Genomic DNA, 22,196 nt, shown 5'->3' with positions numbered 1-22,196 from the left:
TACTGCTAAACCATCATCGCATTTATGATAGGCCTCCATCACACTGTCTTAAATATCAGGAAGTTCTGCTTGCAAATGGCCACTTTTTCGTTTACTTGTTCGCCTGATTTTCAACATGCTCCAAAGTTTATTATTATTATTATTATTTACGTAGATAATTATGTAATGAAAACGCCCTCTTTGGAATCCTTGGAACATCCCGAACGGTAACATGAAAAGTTGCACAATCACGCAAAGGCATGTTCTGGAGAATCAGTAGACCGAAGAAAAAATGGTTTCTCGAACGGCTCATTGCTTCGCCAACAACGTTGGATGCCTGTTGAAATTTCCCAAGGATCTGGGCCGCATATTCCCATTGTCTTAGAACGGAACAATCGTGATGGTTACGATGATGGTGATTAAAGCCAGCATCGTCATGGGGCAAAATGCGCGAAGCAAACGGTAGCAACGTGTGCCTAATTGTCGGCCCTTGCCGAGAAGAATATGTGAGCCATTGCGACTAACACCCGGAGGCACACTTTCTGTGGTTAGTGTAATGAAAAGAAAAACCATTAAATTTTACGACACTCGAAAAAGAGTGTTGAGAACTAATTGCTAGCGATAATTATGGGTCAAACGCGTTTCGGGAAAACATCGACACTGTTATTAAAATTAATTATTATTCATTATGAGACGAAATCCTACGAAAGTAAATGATAGCTCATTCGAGAAACTCAAATCCGAAACTAAAGTGAGCGAGTGAAACCCCTAATTTCGCGTAAAAAAAAACACAAGTGCCGCGGCGATGGGTTCAATGTGATTGAGGAAAAATTGAGGTTTGTTTAAAATTTTCAATTCCTGGACGTACCACGACGAACACGATAGAATAAAAAACGAATAAATCTGCAGCCCCGCTCGCTGTGTAACACAGAGAAAAGCTTGAAACACTATTTAATACCGTTGTCACATCCGTACACAGAATGAACAAGTCTGAAAATTATGTCCTGAATCAGCTAATAAATATTAATCAGCCAACAATAACTTAAGGAAAATTTGAGAATAACTCATTCTCACCGCGCGATACTTATGTAGATGCGAACCGCGTTGAGCTGTTCTTGTTCCCAATCCAGCTACGGCTATAGGTTTTATACCATCGAGGAGACATAGTACAAAAAATGCTCATAAGACAAGAATTTATGATCATCCGGTGAGGCTCAGGTGGGGCATGGAATTGTAAGTTTTGACCAAAAAAAAAGCGTAATTTAGACATTTGCAGCCATTGCACACGTAGGTTTCTGTTCGCCATCTTCTTTTGTGACCTGTTGGGCAAGTCGGATTGGAAATATATTGACCCCGGTCACGAAGCTTGAAGAAAAAAAAAACTACATGCACTGGCAAAGAGATCCCCACTGGTGTGTCACACGATATAACTTCGGTTTCGAGGGTAACATATTCCTCCTTCGCAATCTCACGTACGTTGAAAATACTGGAGACGTGCGAGGTTTATTTCTTTCGATAACGAGATTCTAATTCGAAACGGTCGGAATACAATACGAGACCTGGACATGCAATTCCACCTCGAACGTTGATCGTATTTCTTGGCCTCGCCAGCATCGATGTTCGATTGCTTAATTTGTTGAAAAGCTTCCACTTGCATGTACAGTGGTGGTCGAAATAGAGGAAGCAACATTCACTACGTGGGTTTCGGTTTCGGATAACCAATTTTGTTTAAAACCGCTATTCTCAAAAGTCGCACGTTGTTTTTCAAATACTTGAATACATTTCATGGGATAATTGAAATGATTGAAAAAAAAATCTCTGACCGTCACTGTACACATTTCATGCCAAGAATGTATGTTTGTGTTTATGGGTTTCAATTTGTTGGAGACATGATATGAAATTTAAGAAATAATAAATATTTGCATCAATGTCCAGTACACATCCCAAGGCTGGTAAATAATTTCGATCGAATGTCAAGTTCCTTGGTCGAGGTTATGACAGAAGTGAATCGAATAACTTAAATGTGCATGTTATCAATATTTTACCTATGCTTTCAGAAAAAAACAACCTTGTGAAAAGGGATTTTTGTATACAATATGCAAAGTGTGGACAGATATAGGCAATTTAAGGTTCACATATTTTGTCTTATATAAATACAGCTTAAATTTAAAAAAAAAATAATGCCAACTATCTTAGAAACGCATGAAACGTCCAGATCTGATGTAATCTAAACATTTTTTTTAAATCGAAAATTTTCTAAGTGTCAGTTCTCAGAGATAAATCACCTTTGAGTACAGATAATAGTACGAGGAAACCAAATCAGGTGAACGAGGGTTAATCATGGTAACGATGTTAATGTGCTCCATGTAAAGCCATTTCACAGCGATTTCGGTCTTCAATTGCTTCATTAACGCACGCTAGTACTGACTTTTTTCTGTTTTGATGTAGTCCTCCAAAAGTATACAATGCCGATCCAAGACCTGCCGCTGCGAACTTTTTCAGTAGTGCAATTTTCACCATTACGTTACTCTCAAAAGCCAGAATATTTCTCAAACTTTTTTTTGTATCTGTTTCGGGAGGGGCCAGGACCCCTCTCTTTCGGTACGTGACTATTGGTACCATTTAAAATAATGAAACCGTTAAATCATGTGAAATAATATTTCAATTTACTTAATACTTTCATATCAGAAAAAGAACTAATGATTCCTTCATGGAAAGAAATGAACATTGAATTCACTTCAATAATTTTTATGCACATTTCCCTTCAAAATTAGATTCAAGTTTTCGTTTCGATAAGTTCGTGCTAATTTCTATCAGTGTATTCCATGTCGTCGTAGGATCTTTTCTAATCATTTTATAATTTTGACATTTTCAGTAGATTTTGCAATTAAGTGACTTCAATATGTTAAAATTATGAACTTACAAAAAGAAACATATATAACGTTTCCTAACACACAAAACTTACAAAACAGTAACGGATGTTACGCCTCGTAATGCTTGTACCATTTAAAAATATAAAGACATGTAACGTTCTGTAACACCTGGAACTAACCAAATGCTTGTAACGACTCGTAACGTGTATAACTTGCAAAAAGTAACACGTGTAACGGTTCGTAACGCCTATAACTCATAAAAAAGTAACGCTTCGTAATGCCTAAGACTCACCAAAAGTTAACGCATGTAACGCTTCGTAACGCCTATAACTCATAAAAAAGTAACGCATGTAAGGCTTCGTAACGCATATGACTAACAAAATAGTAACGTATGTAACGTTTTGTATCACCTGCAACTTACTAAAACGTAACGCAAGCAATGCTCCATAACGCTTATAACATACAAAAACGTAACACATGTAACGCTTTGTCACGCCTATGACTTTAAAAAAGTAACGCATGTAACGCTCCGTAACGCCTATAACTCACAAAAAATTAATGCATCTAACGCTTCGTAATGTCTACAACTCACAAAAAAGTAACGCATGTAACGCTTCGTAATGCCTATAACTTACAAACTAGTGACGTATATAACACTTATACCTTTTATAAAAGTAACGCATCACTAATCGTTCACCGCAAAAATTTAACTCTTATAACGGTTTTTATACATTCAATTTAAGAAAATTGTCGTATGCAATGCTTTCTAGCTTCTTCAACTTAACGTATCGCTTCCCATTTCACGACACTATCGAGTGAAACGCTTCGTCAAATGGAACATTGTTCCATATTAGGGAAGGGTACAGCGTGATAGGTTAGTCGATGTCTTTCCCACAACCCGTCTGGGTTCGATTCCCAACCCCGCACATAGGGTCAGAAAGTTTTTCTAACCCGAAGAAGGCTCTTTAATCTGATCAAAAAAAATTCCATAATACCTTTACTCACGCGTTGACTCAGATAGGCCTCAAAAATCTTCGTAACGTATATTGCTTCCAAAACTAAACTTCTACTTTTTGTATTTTATGTATTATTATAGTTATTTATTTTACACCGGTTTCATCCTCTATTTTATGTGGTTTTGACTCTGTTCTGCTCCGTAGGCCCTACTGCTGTGTGCTTTATCGGCAGTGGAGTTTTGGCCATTACGTAACTCTCAAAACCTTTATCTCACGATGTTATCTACAGGATCAACAGCCCCACCCTAATTAACAATTATTTGGTTTCATCTGACTTTCGAAGGTGCGAATGTTCAGTTCAGTTAAATTTTTCTTTATTTACTTTACTCTTTACATCTCTGTAGAATTTACATATTTCATCTTTGTTACAGTACTTGGTTTGTTTTGTTTCTTATTTCGTATTTATGTCTTGAATTTCACTGATTTAGTGAAGTTAGTGAAGAAATAGCTTTATTTATTTTCCTATTCCTCCTTGGGAACGACAATAGTCAACCAGCGAGGGAGGATTCTTTGTGATCATCATACATGTTCAAATGAATTGACTTGACTTTGGTGACCTGAAAGATAGGAAAATATTTTTTCGATCAACTGGGGAATCAAGCTCTAGCAGAATTCGTGATTGTAAGATTCAGAAGTCCAAGTAATAGATATGCTACGCTTTGATTTGACCTTCAAATACTACATCAACTGGAGTTTCCCCAACGCGATGGATTTCGGTTATATCAGGATCGTGCTTAACGACTATTTATCAACTCAATTATTGTGTTTGTTAACAACGTTATGCTTCGTTAGTAGCTCGTCCACGTCGTTATGCTTATAGAAATTGGTATTGTACAGCGGAACGAGCGTTCTACTTCGCTTAAAGTGTAAACTTCTGAACGCCATCAATGAGAACGAAGTGGTGAATGATCTATTTTTAAGACTGCCTTTATTTTAAAGCTCCGTTCAATTATAGTTTAGAAAGGATTGATCGGAATTCGAATCACTGGTTAAAGGGGAAAAAATACACCCTTGCATAAACAGCGTTTCCAAAAAGTATTTTTTAACACGTTGAAATCGATAATAAATAAATTGTGCTGTATCGAAGACATTGTATCAAAGAGTGAAGATTACGAGTTCCTATACAAACCAATGAATAATTCTTGTTCAGTAATCGTGAACTGTTGAATTCGGTAATGGCATGCTTTTATTAGCCCCTTGTTGAAAAGCGTCGACAGACAAATAAAAGCGTCGCAAAAATACCATAGTTATACTAGAACACCGAAAAAACAAACATGTTTGCAAATTTTGTGCAAAAGATTTTATGATCCGATTACTTCCAAAGTGAATAAAAATGTTTTACACTAATTAAATATGATTTATATTGAAAAAATAAGCGACAAAATGTATTTAAACTCGATGTGTCATTAATGTGACAAGGTGTGAAAATAAACATTGTCATACACAGCAAAAAATAATGAAATTTATCGGTGACGTAAATCCGCATACACTCTTAGAAAAATTGAAATTTACGCGTGACGTAAATTCAAACATGCCATAATTTCTTCGGTGATGAAACAATATTACATCTACTAACATGTAAAAATAAACTTCGCGTCTATATCGATGTGAGCTTAAGCTACATTAGCTGTGAAGTTACTGATATGACTTATCTTTACATGTTTTGAATCGTGAATGTAAGTGAATCGCGACGCTCTATTTATGTGCATCTATAAAGATGTAAACTTTTCTTAGTGTGTATAACTCAAATCATAAGAACGTAATTCGTAAAATGACTGAGTTTTACAAGAATGATTTACATATGTATCGAACATACACTACTTTTACAGCAAACGAGTAAATTTACATGCTTCAACACTTAAAAATATGTCAGAATGCATTAAATATGTGTTAGATCTACTGTAAAAATGAGTCATTTTTGACGCTCGTATATGTCGGTCTTAGAAGACGTAAATTTACACGATATTTTCTAGGTGTGTAGTTACGGTGCATAAAGTGACTAGACGTTTACTAATCAACTAATCGTTGAACTGCAATTGACGGTGAACCAAGGGGCGGGTCGTTTAGAATATTGTGCCAATCACAAATTAACACAATGCATTGGTGCATTTCTAAATGTTGGCACTTTCGTTTCCACTCAGTTGCACAGGTTGCAGCACACACAGGCTCGCTTTTGACAAGTAGCTGTTTCCATTGTAACGCCTGCATTGCTAATCATTGTTATGCCAACAAATAAGTGTCGCGATTCCACAAGAAAGTAGTAATCCAGCCAAATCGCCGATATGAACCCGGCGTACTTAAATCCATCTCGACGGTCTGGAGAGAAGGAAAATCATATCAAACGACTCATGAACGCATTAACAGTTTCAGTCGAGGACAAGAGACAGCATCGGTCAATCTTGCCATGCTTAAATTCTTATGAAATTCCACACAAAAATATTGTAGCCAATCTTCTGTTTCAATACATAAACTAGTTGTGTCAAAACAGTGTTTCCAATTGTTTCATTTTTAAAACGGGGCTTACTTAGGGTCACAGTATATCACGTGTTTTTAAGAGACACAACATAGTTTTTGTTAAGCGACTCTCCTCTAGCGGTGAACCGAGTTAATCGAGGGGTCCTATTTCAAATCATAGACCATTCCATCTTGAGTTTTTCTTTGATTGACATTCGGATCGGATCCGGAGTTTTTGTATACTACGAGTTCTGCAAAATCTGATCAATTAGCTGGAATAACCATTTTTATTCACAGCGTGTCGTCTGCTTTTGAGTTTCATTTAGATTCGATGACAAGATTCGTATGTGTAAGATGGCTTATCAATGTTCCAAGTATGCATTGACCAGTGGTATCCGATCTCAGAATAATCACAAAAACGTGAACACAAAACTCATGTTTTTTTCGTACTCAATTGAATGTTTTTGTTTAGTTGTTTATTAGCAATTTTTTTAGTGATGATTGCATCGGTATGCATTTCATAACTACATAAGGCGACATTCTACCTCACTACTCTGAAAGGTGCTTCACTCTGCCACACACGTACAGAAAAAGGTACCAAATTTCCGCAAACGTTCCAAAATCCATTAAGGATCCCAAGGCCACAGAATCATACCTGCAAAATATGACGAATTGTCGTCATAAGCCAAACAGAAAAAGCACATCAAAAGATTTAATTAGCCGCAGCGCTGAGGTAAAATTCTTACGTAACTTACTGCTCATTGTGTCAGTTGCAGTTGCATTCCGTTCTTGTCGATATGGCAGCACAAGGTCATGCAAGCCCGACCCACCGGAGAAGAGGAAGGGTTTCCGAATGTAGCTGAAAAAAATCCCGTAGAGCGTGGAAGCACTGTTGCTGTCAGCTTCTATTTCCCCGTTATTTGTGACCTTGAGATTTATTGCAGTATTTCAAGATTTACGACTTTTTGACTCCTGTGGATCGCATCCACACGGTTTCTTAAGAAAACATAGAAAAAGGATGCGATTTTCCAAACGTTTCTGTTTTTTTTGTTTGTTTCGAAGGGTTATAGCCGAAGACCCTTTTTTAGCATAGCTTTTTTGGACATTTTTTATGGTTTTATTGCCGTAGCCGGTTTGCGTTTCTTCCTTCTCTGCATAATAATTTAATTGTTTCTGAGAGTAAATATTTTCGTTTCTTTCTTGTATATTTTGCTTTCAGGCAAAATTTTCAAATCATTTTTGGATCTGGCTGATCCAGTGTTGAAGAATCACTTCGTTTGACTGGCTGCGTTGGAGATCGCTGATAGTGATTCTGTGAACAGTGTGATTTCGAAGAAATAAAATGTCGCTTCATTTTTCCCAACGACGTAAATTCAGTGGAAAGAAGAAAAGAAATGTGTAATTTTTTGGGTGAAGTTTGATAAGCATCTAGTTGCCCGTGCTACTTTGTGGAAGATAAATCACTAGCCAGTGGCAAATTTTTGCAGTGCAGCAAAAAATTATATGCACTTCATGGAGAAAAGGTAAAATTCAACCTGCAAGCACTTTACTAGTGATTAAGAGTGACGGAATTGGTAACCTTTTTACTTCTCTGCTTCCAAATACGATCATCGACTTTCAGAAGCTATTACCGTTTGGTTGATCTTATCTTTCGCGTGTTTTTGTTGATATCCTGACAAGATGGCGTCGTTTGATGGCCAATAATTGGTCTCTGGTGCAATTTGATTCCATCGGTACTTTCTGTGTCGAAAACTTACCACAGCGAACCTTACGTTAGACACTTCTGGTTTTTGTTTCATAACTGAAATTGCACAATTATGTGCAATTTTGTCTTCCGATACTGACGCGTAATTTTCACCTGGATGCTATCAACGGGAGAGTTCAATTTGAAACAATGAGTATTATGCTCGATTATTAGCCGAAAGCAACGCTTAAGCAAAACTCAATCATCACTTTCTGACCGTTGCCCTTTCGCATCAGTCCGGCAGAAAATCAATCAAGTGCTGGGGACGCTTGGTTAAATGAACATAATTTATTGTTAAGTGCATAAGAGAGTGCTTCCCTCATTCCACTGATCAATGCTTTACGTTTCTCCGATCAACCTAAAAGTCACTGAACTCTATCGTAGTAGTTTGGATAGGCAATCTGGATATGTAGTGCTACAGTAAAACAACTACGCTTTCATCGCTATAATTGCTAATTCATGCAACCGTAGAGTAATTATCCGCCATGTTGACGGAATAATGAATCTTCATACACTGAATAATTCAAATCGGCCTGGACTCGAGAGCGTCTAGTAAAAGAGACGAGGATAAAGTATTGAAAGAGGGTGTTGTAATAATCATTAACATCATCATAATTATCATCATCCGCAAGAACGCAACGGCAGCAACGTAGATCGAGTGGACGGCGAAATATACTTAATTACAGCTTCGAAGTAATATGGCGGCATCTATCGTAAGTTTGGTGGAATTGAGCGTGGTGTTTTTTTTTTCATTCCAACAACACATACATCGAATCAAAGAATGCGTAAGGCTACAAACCTCGCTTTGTGTTTAAATCGGGAAAGAACTATGGGGTCTGATAGGCAATCGATTTGTAAACATAGTCTAAATTGATTAACACTAGAACAAAGATATTTGGGGACACAGTAAACAGCACACGGGAAACTGCGGAAAGACTTTTCAGTTCAAGACAAAAGTAATTGCAAGTCAAACCCATCAATTCGATTGATTTTGCCCATCCAACCCCGATGCTCTAAACTGTGTATTACTGTGGAACGTATCATTATTACCTTCCAAAATTTTATTTCCAGCGGGGCTGGCTTCAACTGATCATTGCTTCTCTTGTGTAGGCTAGTCATTCTTTCGAATTCAAAACATGTATAGCTTATTCTCCCTATCTCGTCCGTACTCAGTCGAGTTTGTATTGGTGCGGCAGTTTTCCTCGACTTTGATTCCGCTTAGCCTCGTATGGCTGCTTCGCCACTTGTTTTTTCGTTATGTTAATTTTAAGGTCAATAAAAGTCAATATAATTGATAATAATATATAATTTTTGGCGCTTTCATTGCTCATATTTGTTACCTTTTGATGGCCACTTTAACGTTTATTGCAGTTGTTTTATAACTCATTGTTTCCTCAACTGCAATGCTGGGTTTTCGCAGCCGTTCTCGTTAATTTTCGCTATGAAAACAATCTGCTCTTTCACATACTTGTCGATAAGTAGCGTTGTCGGTTAAGATATGAGTTTATTTCATAAACCTGCACACTCGAACTGGGGCATTTGACTAATTAAGGGGTAGGTGTTTGAATATAATTATGGGCACATTACAGTAAAATGTGAAGAATGTAACCATAATTAAAAATAATTATTCTTGGTCATTCAACTATTGAAAACACTATGCTAGTTTGCTCGCCCCAAGTAAAAGCGTTTTCAATAAAAACAAAAGTCTTGCTACTACACTCCATTTGTTGAATTCGACCATTTTGTTTTCAACAGACTTCATAGCTGATTGTACAGTGTACAGAATAATGTATGACCAGCGATACGATTTTTGGACACTTAGAATCTCTCCTGGTCGAAGCACGAAAATATTGAATTGAACCGGTGACCAGGAAGGCACGATGAACTAAATGGTAATGACGTCGATTTCCTGGGATTATCATGAAATACCTTTTCTAAACTACCTCGAAACCGGAAAATCCTTCAATCTTAGTTTACAGTTAGACAAAATCGTGGAAATTTTTCAGTTGATTTAAAATAAGATCTAAACATTTTTATATACTTTCGAGTTTTGAAACATGTTATTTTATGTGCCTGCGTGTAAAGCAGGTTATGTTTGTCACAGAATTCGGTTATTCATATAAAATCTATTCATTCGACGAATTATGTTTCGAAGGAAGTTTCATGTGTTTCTGCTTGTAACCCCATCAAAACACCATGGTGCTTCTAATAAGCCAGACTGCCCTTACTGTGAAGACTCGGACCGAATTTGTCAGTCGGGTGGTTTCAAATGATTATTGTTATAGTGTTGAGGAGTCGGTCGAAAAAAAAATTAAATTGTCATCAGTAAAATATCTTTTGTAAATTGAATATATTTTCCCGGGTTGGCGGTTCAATGCATAGGGCACAGGTCTTACAAACCAATTGTCGTATGTTCGTGCCTCGACCTGGAAGGATTCGTAGGGTCAGTATAATCGTAGCACCAGCCATGCAATGGTTCTGTACACTCTGAATCGGGTGCGAAATCTGTTGAAACAGAAGGTCAAATTCCACTACAGGAATGTAATACCAAGGCTTTTTTAAAAAAACTACAAAGATCAGCCCTATGGGGTTGTTCGAGCTATTGATGTGGAACAAGTTTATTACGCGTCTTTTTACGAGGATTTCCGAAGCAACGCTATTTTACATGCGGATTCCCAAAGGTACAAGGTGCGTATCTCCCGCGTGACGAAAGACCTCAGTGTATTAGGAACCAACATCGAACACGCGAACCCGGACTCTGTTTGCCTTGATTCGTGTTTGTCTTGTTTCCGACGAAATTACCGAAATTACATGATTAGCCCAAATATTTGCAATTATACCTACGAGCATACTAGCGTAACGGATTTTGATATTTAGGCTTTGTTTTTTTCCCAAGCTTGTAGTCAAGTTTTGCATGCATGCAATTTTATAGCGTTCAGTTCTCTACCATTACTACCATTCTGTGATTTCAATAATAATACGAGTTCATCATATTTAAATTAGAAATTAATTTTAAGCGATTGAAATTTACCTTGAGATTCTTGCAGAACAACATAACAAAGCATTTCATCCAAACTCGCATGACACAAGATCAAAGCAAACCAATTAAAGCTTATAATCGTTTTATGGCACTTTTTGTCGTGCTGTCTAGCAACAACCTACCTCTAGCATGCTACACGTAGGACTGAAACGTTAGGTATAATTTCGCTTATATTTATAGATTCGCGTGCTTCCTACAGCTTCGCATCGATTGACCAATCAGAGTGATGCTTTCCCATTGATATGTCGCTTACTCCTTCAAAACCGTCGTATATGGCAGGGAAATCCGGTATGCCGGAGATTTTTAGCATATAAAGTATGACACTGGTAGCTATTAATCAAAATTTTAATCATACATAATTGAAAATACTTGTCTTGAGACATTCAAATCGAAACTTAGAAATATTTCCAATCAAATTGTGAAATAATATTAATAATTGATGCAAAATTGACTGATCTGTGAGTTTTTAAAACCTGACCACATTTCTACGTGTATTGAGTTTCTAATTTGCACCCCTATATAGAAAACAAAGATGTGTTCCACATCAAAAATATATTTGAAAAGGTTTTAAATGTATTTGCTATGGAAATCCTGTTCATCGCTTTTCAGTTTCCGAACTCATGATTGGATGTTTTATTCTAAAATATCGTTTCTTTGAATCAACAGAACTAAATTTCCCCACAGATTTATTGCGCTCCATTGTGTGTGGAAATCCTTAATCAATTCAAGCCTTACCAACTCCAGCTCTTCTGTGTTAGCAGAACAAACAGTTTCGCAGATCCAGAGCTAAAAGGATTCGGTTTACAAAGTTACGCAATTTTCAATAAATATAGCCAACAGCTCTCGTATTGCTGAGCCCAGCGATGCTGATTTCTACTGCAAACAGCAATAATAATAATTCAACACCGGAAAGACGAAACAGCCGGAAAATCCGTCCGGGAATGGCAACGACAGTCGGGCGAAAGTGTATAAGCCCATTTCCCATAAGCATAACCATAAATCCTTGGCCTGGGGCTTCTTCGCAGCGATGGCATAGTGGAAAGTCCACCCATCTCCCAGGCCAAGGGTGAATTTTCTTTCAATAGCAAGATTCGGTACACACCCCTCATTCGATGGAAAGTTTCTTCGTTGGCGCAGAGTTACGATTATAGTTAATCAAGTTCTTTCTTGAAAGACACAGGTTCGGAAAATGTGCGGCAAGCGATGTTTATTGGTGCCACAAATCTGCACATTTGGGACTTTTCAGTTTGTTGTCTTAGATCGTTGGGTGCGTCAGTGAACTCACAATGTACCGACCGGAAAAAAACGATACGAGCTGTAGAACTTTCTGCTTAAAGTTTTGTGTGATTACGTACCGCAGTTCGAACGTAAGCGTTTTATACACTTACTGAAGTTACCACGCGTAGACCCCTCGGTAGCCTTTTCCGGTAGTTATGCAAATCGAGCCTATGCTGATATTCCGTTTCTCGTTCCTTGTGCCATCACTATCTTTACTTTTTCCAGAACCGTGTCGAAACGGATCAGAACTGTGCAATGGCGCGGCACCGTGTGGCGTCAATCCGTGTCAGCAGGGATACAATCCACAAGTCCTTCGGTGATATGGTGGTGAGAAAATTATATCACCCATTGGGGGAGAGACAGTGAAATTTATAGAAATTATCCTATAAAGCACATAAATAAATCGTAAATCTAATTACATCTTTTTCATCTCCCGTCATGATGGTATGTGCGCTGTAGCAGGCGTATTTCAGCGGACAGCTCCGTGAAGCGTGATAAGCACGGCTGAGTGGGTGGTGGCGATAAAAAAGATTTAAAACGTTACGAATCATTGAATATTCCACCCAGCGATGTTCAAAGTTTTGATACAATTGCTCGAGCATTGGCGTTAATCATGGATTTCGCTCTTTCTGCAGGATGGAATTCAATTCCGAAGCGTGCTCTGCCCTCGAATATGGCCTCTTCTTATCCACTGCTAAAGTAGGAAATTTAATAGTCCCAACGAAATCGAACAACGCTGTTTTTTTTTGGTAACTCGATCGTCCAAATCCCATAAAATGTGTAAAAAATTCCATTTCAAACTAGTCGAAAAGAAATGGCGACGCATGTTGATTGGATTGGATAAAAATTAAAGCATATTGAAAATCCGATAGAAAATTTAAATTTTAAATTCCAAGTTACCCACCTTGGAGAGTGGATATTCAAATTTTGTTTGATTCGGTGCCGCAGACGAGAAATGTAACCATTAGGGCATCTTCGTTGGAAGCGCAACGAGCGGCGAAAATTTATTAGCTTCTTAATAAAAAACGACTACTTTTCGATCGTGATAGTGAACTTTATAGTGGAAATGGTGTGTGGTGTAGTTTATGTTCTGCTCCATGATTCAAAGCTGAGAGGAAGCTGATCGCCAACAACAAATAAACCATACCAAGTGGTTTCTATTGCGCCCAGCACGAAGAAAGAAAACGAAGGGAATTTGAATATTTCTTTCCTAATGTTTTTAAGAAATCGAGAAAGAAACCAGATACATTTTCTTGATTTATATGCACCTGGTTGACTCCGTTGGAAATGATAGCTACGCCAGAATCACGCTGAGTGAGTAATCGAGTCGTTCCCTGCCCATGTCGGCCACTCGAGCTCGGGAGTTTAAAATGTAGAAATGTCACGATACCGTTGGGGTAGCTCTGGAACCCCGATGGCTTTATGGTTCAATTTGATAATATTTTTTTCTCGATAAATACCTCAATATTTTTGTGAAGCTCGAATGACTCTATTTTTTGAATTTCAATAGTTTCCATCCACTAGAAAATAGTGCACCAAATACGTTACATATTATCTAACGACAAGAACTCAACATGGTCGAAACGACACCTAAGCACCTATTTGAGCTTAGGTTTATTGCTTGTTTATTAAGCGTCAAGAAATTAAACGCTCGTAAAATGGCACTAAAAATGTCCCGTCGAAGCGAGAAAAGGCACTCGGCGGAAAAGGGGGAAGTGAAGAAAAATCGTCCACTTTTCCTGCAGGAAATTTTGTACCCCATCCACCAATCGGCCCCGGTTTACCGACACGAGCAATAATTGGACCATTCTCAGTGTCGGTGGCCATTGCGTCTGACTGTGGAATTTTGATTCTTTCTGCTTGCCCCGTTCGGTTGTTTCCCAAAGCAGTATATTTTGTATATAATATCCAGAAGCATAAATATAACATAAAAGTCGTATAAAAATGCGCATAAAAATCATGAAAATTAGGTAGAGACGAAGTTATAACAGCTCGTCAGTTCAAGTCACAGTTCAACTATGATTGTAGGGTGTAAAGTTATGACCTAAATTACACGTTTTTTTTTCAAACATCAAACACCGAAGGAGATTATAAGTGGCAGCAATAAAATCATGAAAACGGCCAGACGTTTTTGTTGTTACACATAAACATCATTCGCCGCTATCTCATCTCAGTTGTGATTGTTTTTGATAATTGCCAAGACAATCTAACGTCTTCCGTGGAATTTGTAATTCGTTTAATACCGTAAATTTTTTTGCTATTTAAAGGATTTGCAAAAATCGATACCCCAGAAACACACATTCGGTTCACTGGAACACGGCTGCCGAAAAGGAGTAACCTTCCTCTGTGGGACTAAAGTTTTTCCATCGGTGTCAGCGGCAGATAATGGAGGGTGATTTTATAAATATTATATTAGCAGCACAGTTCGGATGTGTGTAATGAAAGAAACGGGCAAGGTCGAAGTATACTTTCATTACTGCTCAAACCACATCCGCACGATTACAGCTAGGTTGGCGATTTGAAATATTTAAATCAAGAGATTTGCTGCTCCCCGAGAAAGCCAGTGACACAAACAATTCATTGAATTAAATTTAGAATAAGTCGAATCCGATTCGGCGAACAAGTATTGTTTTGAAATATTGCTGTTATTATTACTTTTTTAATATTATCGGCGCAGTAAATACGATTATAAAACGTTCAATATAGCTACCAGAAAGCAATCAGTCGGGTCGTTCGGGTGAAATAAAATTATACGAATGGAATTGCCGATAGGGCTCAATGAAAGCGCAAGCAAACGAGAGGATCCATTCTTCGTCAAACTTCACATCGGATCTTCTGCGGACCGTGGAGAGAACGACGTATTAAATGTTAATATTACAATCGTTTTATTATGTTAAATATATACACAAGTTTTTTTTCTGTGGAATTTGATTCGTGGCAAAACAGGTTTTATGAATAAACGGCACGGAACTCGAAACCTTCTTCATATTTGCTTTTCAATGTCTCACTGACCACACCAGCTTTGTGGCTTAGTCACATATGAATGACAGAATAAATAAAAATATGAGACAGACGGAGTTGGCCAGTAACCATAAAATTGAGTATACGTCTTTGTCCAGCTGCTCTTGTTTGGACCGATGATTATTACTACCTTATCTGGTACTAAGAGTGACTGCGCGTCTCCACCAGCTATCGGTTCATTATATTTAGCGTGGATTGATCCTACGATTAAATCAGTAAACACCCATAACATCGTTTTAAAACCATTCAAATAAACAGGAAATCAAGCAAAGTACGCTCGGCTAGGCAACCAGCACAGTATATTCATTGAAGAAATCAGAATTCGACGGTGGCGACGATAATCATCAGAAAACACCTTGAAACAGCATTTTCGTACCTACGAAGCGACCGTAAGACGCCCAGTGATGTGTACACAGCGAAGAAAACAACCCCAGAAATGACTCAATAAAATTAAACGACTATGGTGCTCATTTCGTGCAAACTTGCTCAGTGCGGCAAGTAGTCCGAAGGCGGAAAATGACGATGTTTTAAGGTATGTAGAGCTGCATCGGAGGAAGTCGATTTCGGTTTTTTTTATTCTCTTTAAATTCAATCACCAGGCGTGTGAACTATTGATAAGGAAGAATTGTAAGTCGAAATGAGGAAACTCATCTGCTGCTACAGTTTTTGTTGTGCGGCCTAGCTTCTCTTTAGTTGGCTATGTTTTTTCTTCGGAAAGGAAACTATAGGAAATACATCTGTAACTAATCGGTTTCACGAGATTTCTGGGAAACATTGGTGATGATGCGAGAAATGATCCAAGTTTAATGTTTACCTGTATTAAGTGCTTTGATAGTGAAATGCTTCGAACATCGAGCTTACTAAAATTATCAAGGTATCGTGATATTTTGCTTACGCTTCGTTTTTCACCACGTTATTTTATTAGTCGACCAAACTTAAGTGATTAAGTTTAAAATTGTTTTTGCTAAACAGATTCGAACAATCAAAACGATACGACACTTTTCAGAAAAGACCTGACAAAACATAGATTGTTTTACTGAAATTTGTTGCATTAGTCAATTCATAACGTAAAATATTAGTTCATGAAGTCAAAAAAAAGTGAGACACCCAACAATGTTACTAGCTAAACTGGGGTAAAAGCTTTCCGAGAAAGCTCTGCGAAGGCTCATCAATAACTGCGATAGATAGCAGATCCTATAGAACACACCTGTATAAAATGTTCAAAACGACGAATATGACAATGAGAGATTCTCTTTGTATACTTTCTCTTTCGATTATTGCGGAATATTCCTGCTTTTTTCGGTAATTTCTTCAGTGCAGATTCAAAGATGATAACTTTAGTTATTATTATCGGTAAATAATTCTAGTGAAGGATTGCTAAGAGTACCGTAATAATCGAAAGAGAAAGTAAACAAAGAGAATCTCTCATTGTTACATTCGTCGTTTTGAACATTTCATACAGATATGACAATTATGAGTATAATGGCAGTAAATAATTGTGTTTTATAATTGTTTTACTATAGCACTGAAATTAATTTCAAAAAAAGAAAACTGTTGTCGGGTAATAATACCAGTGAAAATCCCTCTGCTTGTTGTAGTGTATAGCTCTGGTAATGGGAGATATGAAATGTCAAATGAACACGTTAGACATGTTGGATAAATCGTATTGGTATTCGAAGAATAAATAAATTGCATTTGCAGAACATTGTTGGAAACAATTATAAATTATTTTTTAAGGCCGTGTTCACGCTGTTGTTGATCCAAAAACGTACATCTGAAAAATTGCCTTCTTTGAATAGTGGATCAAATCATTTCCCCATGATTTTCAGAAAGAGTTCTTTTTTGATTGAACTTTTCAGATTGATAATCTTTAAAGTTTCGAGTCATTTGCTTTGGTGTATTTTGGTGTATCGCTGCCCTACCTTCTAGCTAAATCTTAGAACCCTAGAGTCGAGGAAACCGAGCAAAGTAGGCGATTGCAGGTTTATAGACATGAGGCCATCGAAATTAAAAAAAAATAATTTCGATGAGAAGATAGAAAAATTATACTGTGATGTATTCAGCACGGTCCGTTCGACTACTGATTTTTGTCTTCCTCAAAAGCAATTTAATGATTATTTCTGAAAATTATATGCTCACGATCGATTGTTTGAATAATGAAACTCTAACTACCAATAAAAATAAGAAAGTTTAGTTTATACATACGTCTAACTCATTGTAAATTTTGAGTTAAACAATAAATTTGACAAAATGAGCTCTCGACAAAATGGCTTTCGGCAGAACGACCCGCTTCTCAATCTGAAGCAGGACCCTGACTAGTCGCATTTTAAATATTTTCGTAGATTTTGTTTTCTTTTTCGGTTCATTTATAACGGTCATCTTCCTATTGAATATATGTTTAGTTGTCATTCTTTCAGAATATTCTCGATAAAACATAAACCATTTGCTTACTATTGAAATGTAAACATTTATTTGACAAAGTATGTTGTCCAATTTCAAGATCTTAAGATATGAACCTACAGTCCATTCATTAGTACATCATTGCCAACTAAGCATTCATATATTTAAAAAATATTTCGAACAAATATAATCTTCAGTTAAAAATCATCCCGGAGAAAAATTACAGGGCCGCAGAAGTTCGGTGAAAACAATCACCCGACGCAATTTCAGCCCGGCAGCGTCGTCTGCCGTCGCTACTTCGCTGCTCTGTTGCTCTGCATAGCCACCACATCCGTAGCACATCCTCGATGGCCGTTCGTGTATTTGTGGCCGAGTGGCGACGTGCCGGTTTCCCTACGGTAACGATTATGGTTGTAGTGGTAGCATTTGAATGACCCGCCCATTTTCTGCTTTTAATCGTCAGCCATGATTGTAAACATTGTAATTTATTTGGACCAACGACTTCACTACCACACACCATTCACAAGATCGCACTAGAGCCGAAGGTAGTGCAAGCGAGATGGGGAGATGGAAAACGAGACCATTCGGCATGTGTGCTGCTGCGCGCGTAAAAATGTCTATTTATAGCCATAATCTTGTTATAAAAATTATATAAACGACGACGAGACCAAAGTTCTCGAGGCCTTCGGATTCATAAACACGATTTTAGACGAGCGTCGAGAGCCTGAACTGCTCGAATTGAGTCAAAATCTCCGGGTTGGAATGGAATAGCTGCTTTCTGGGGAAAAGAGATAGGTAGAGGGATTTTCAGGGTCTTGTTGCTTCTGTATGTGTTGGTGTGCAGGAGGGAACGAGAAGCAAGGATTTGATGCCGCCAATCGAATTGCTTTTATAGCTCCATTTATGTAAGTATAAATGGGATAGTTATAGCGATTGTTATTATCATTATATCGCTCGGTTGCTTTTGTCGGTTTACGGCAGTTTTATGTGAGTTAGAATGGGACATAAAATCTCGGAGTTGACAGACACCTTTTCGGAGGCTTCTCACAGCAAAGCATAGCCACTGTGTGAAAGTGGATGCCTCCGGAGCGGCACACGGACACGTCAGTAGTGGTGAAACTCGAGCATAGGATTCTCGGTGGAAAGGTGAGAAAGTGTGCGCCCATATACATACCGTCGCTCAAGCGTGCAATGAGAGGCAGCCCATTCGGAGTGGTTTTATTGAGTGTGAAAGAGTCGAGAATTACCTTCGGACGATAAAGATGATGATCGCATGCTTCTGCTCTTTTGCTCGCGTGTTTGCACAGGTTTAGGCATAAATTGTTTCACAATCTGCCAGAATTTCGGGCGTAAATAGCGACGGCAAATTTTTGAACCCGACACTGGACCTTAGTTCGAATTACTTGCTTATCGAAATAAAAATGACTTTGCATATGAAGTTCTATAGGTTTAATTGCAGTAACTTTGTCAGATTGAATATTTAAAATTTCACATCTACTTTCATAAAAAAAAAAAATTGAAAATTTCACATGACGTAAATCAAAGCATGCCATATTTTTGGAACTGAAGACTTGATAACACATCAATCAACACTTGCACCAGAATTTTTAGTCTACTTTGATATTAAAGTCAGTTATGCTGTTTTTCATTACAAATCACTGGTGGCGTGGATTGCTCTGGTTTTGCACTTTCGAGCAGAGATGCAATATTCTGACGGTGTTTCATTGCCATTGTTGCTCGAAAGTGCAAAACCAGAGCAATCAACGCCACCAGTGTTTTTCAATGAAAAACGCCATTAGACAAGCTATGAAACTACTATCATGACATATTTTAGGTTTAGATCGATTGCTACGATCCTTTCATGTGCATCTGTCGAGACGTAAGTTAACAAGATTTATTCGTGCTGTGTATATAATATGTTTTCGAAGATAAGTATTCCAACTCACAGCTCAGTTTAAGACACCGATTGAACGAAAAAATGGTTCCATCTTTCAAAATACATAAAGGATCAGTCATTTACAAAATATCATAAACAAACGAATTTTTCGAAAGTTTTCGGGGAAAGTATATATGGAACCAAAAAACAATGCAAAAAATCGAATCGAATCGAATACTTTAGATATGTTAACTACTAGAATAGCAATGATGAAATTAGAATCTATTGGACTCAATCTACAATTGATTCATACTAAAAATTTCAACGTTTGGTATAGAATAGATTTTCATTCGAAATTTTACAAAATCGCATATCGGGGGACGGGTATAGTGTGATGGGATAGTCGATGCCTTTCACGCAACCCGCCTGGGTTCGATTCCCAACCCCGCACATAGGGTCAGAAAGATTTTCTGGTCCGAAGAGGCGAATGACCTAAGATGTTAAAGCCTCTATAATTGAAACAAAAAAAAAAAAATCGCATACACTTTCAACATTAAGGCAAAATTAGAACGCAACGAATAACCAAAGCCAGCTGACTATCTCTCAACGATCGTTATCCAATTTAGGTTAGTCATGCAGGTTGCATAAATTAACATACAAACATCGTTACTCATAACCATGCTGTTCTGAGCCATGGTGTGCTAACTGAAAAAACGTGCTCGAAAAGCACCCCTAAACTTATTCTCATCCGTATGTGCCGGAGTAGGAAAATATGTTTCCAAGAGGTGAAATGATTTTCCAGCGCTACCTACCTCCTCTTGCTTCTTCTGGATTCGTAACTGTTGAAAATTTAATCATTTGCCAAACTGAGGATGCACGACTCTGAGGCGAATTCCGGCAGAGTCCAATTTAAAATTCTAGTCAACTATCACAGTGAAGGCAAAATTCTGCACAGATTGCTGAATGGCACAACTGAGGCGGAAGAAAATGTATGGATTCAACTATCGTTAGTCAAAAAGTCACGTTGAGTACTACTGTTTGAGACTAATTAAGAACTGGTTACACGTGCGTAGGATATTATTTAACATGATTTTGAAATATCAAAACTACCTAGAACGGTATCGATTTGGATACAACAGTTATAGAAAAGTGATTCATTGCAACATCAAAATAGTTCCCGAAATAAATATTAATTCATTAAATAAAATACAAAACAAAATCAGAGAGCATAAAATTATACATGCAGTAATAAAAATCAGTTAAATTGAGCATAACATTTTGTTTCTCACTATGAGTAACCTCTGTTTATCAATCTACCAGGCTGATTCCGGTTTTATTGACATAATCGTATATGACTATGACAACATTAGACCAAGGCCAAGGCTGTCAAGGTTTCCATCGATGAGTGCAACGAACATTGTAGCCAGTTTTGTTGCGCCAGTGAAAGTTGTATTATTTTACTGTTATATTTATTTTCATTATTATGGTGATGATAATTGTTGTTTGAGACTGATTCTGCTCGTTTCAGCTTCCGGAAAGAGTGCAGTCGCAACCCGTCTCACGTCGTCATAATCGGTGTTAGTTGTTTCGGTGATTGTGTGTTATTCAAATCAATACGTTTATGTTTGTTGACTATCTGATTATCTGAATCAGAAATATATCGTCATGGATGGAATCACAGAGGTAAATCAGCTCAGTAACTGCTCAAAATGAATAACATTGTGCCGTCTGAATGAAGCAACATTTCATATTTTATGTATGTACACTGACAGTTAGTATGGATACTGATTCGAAACACGCGTTTTATAATTTATTGATCGATATATGAGTTCTCATAGTTCGCACTGGCGGTTAAGCAATTTCCTCTCCCTCGAGCAATTGTGCAGCACGGAACAGCCATAAAGTGTAGGGAAAATATGCGTTTCTGTGCCAAAACTTGTTCTACTGGACGAATCCCGCAACTGCTACTGCACGGGAAGTAGTGGGACCTTTAAATAATGCATGATATCATCCCATAAATAATAACTAAGACCGTCTGAAATTTATTCAAAACAATGTAGTGCAAACGCGGTGCGCGGTCAAGAGCGATGCGTACCCACATTTACATATGTATGTTCTGGTACGTGATCAGAGTAGAGACACTACCGGGATGCTTACTTAGATAAACTGTGTCACGATGCTTCTATATTTATCTCTGAATTGTTTTCACTGCGAATGAAAACTAAGTCACTGCAAAAAAAAATGGTCTGAAGGATTGATGGAATGACTTGGTATTGAATATAACGAAAGGATTGAATATGGATAGTTTATAACATAATTACGGTGTTTGTACTGGAGATGGGCAATTCGTTCGCGAACGGTTAAAAAAACTAGTTCTTCTGAAAGAATGAGCGAACAACAGTTCTTTGTTGAAGAACGATAGTTATCTAATCTTTACAAAAGAAATAAAAGTGTATTAATAACTGTATATTTCGAAATGGATGTAGAATTTAGAAATACAGTAGAAATTGTATAT

General features: G+C 37.5%; 1 protein-coding gene across 2 annotated transcripts in view; it reads left to right on the top strand.

Annotated features, from left to right (window-relative positions):
* Positions 1 to 22,196, top strand: part of LOC131428861 (homeotic protein ultrabithorax-like) — a 349,128-nt gene that overhangs the window by 213,382 nt on the left and 113,550 nt on the right. The window lies entirely within an intron of this gene.

This window comes from Malaya genurostris, chromosome 1, assembly GCF_030247185.1.
Source record: "Malaya genurostris strain Urasoe2022 chromosome 1, Malgen_1.1, whole genome shotgun sequence".
NCBI lineage: Eukaryota > Metazoa > Arthropoda > Insecta > Diptera > Culicidae > Malaya > Malaya genurostris.
This window is presented reverse-complemented; position numbering and strand designations above follow the sequence as displayed.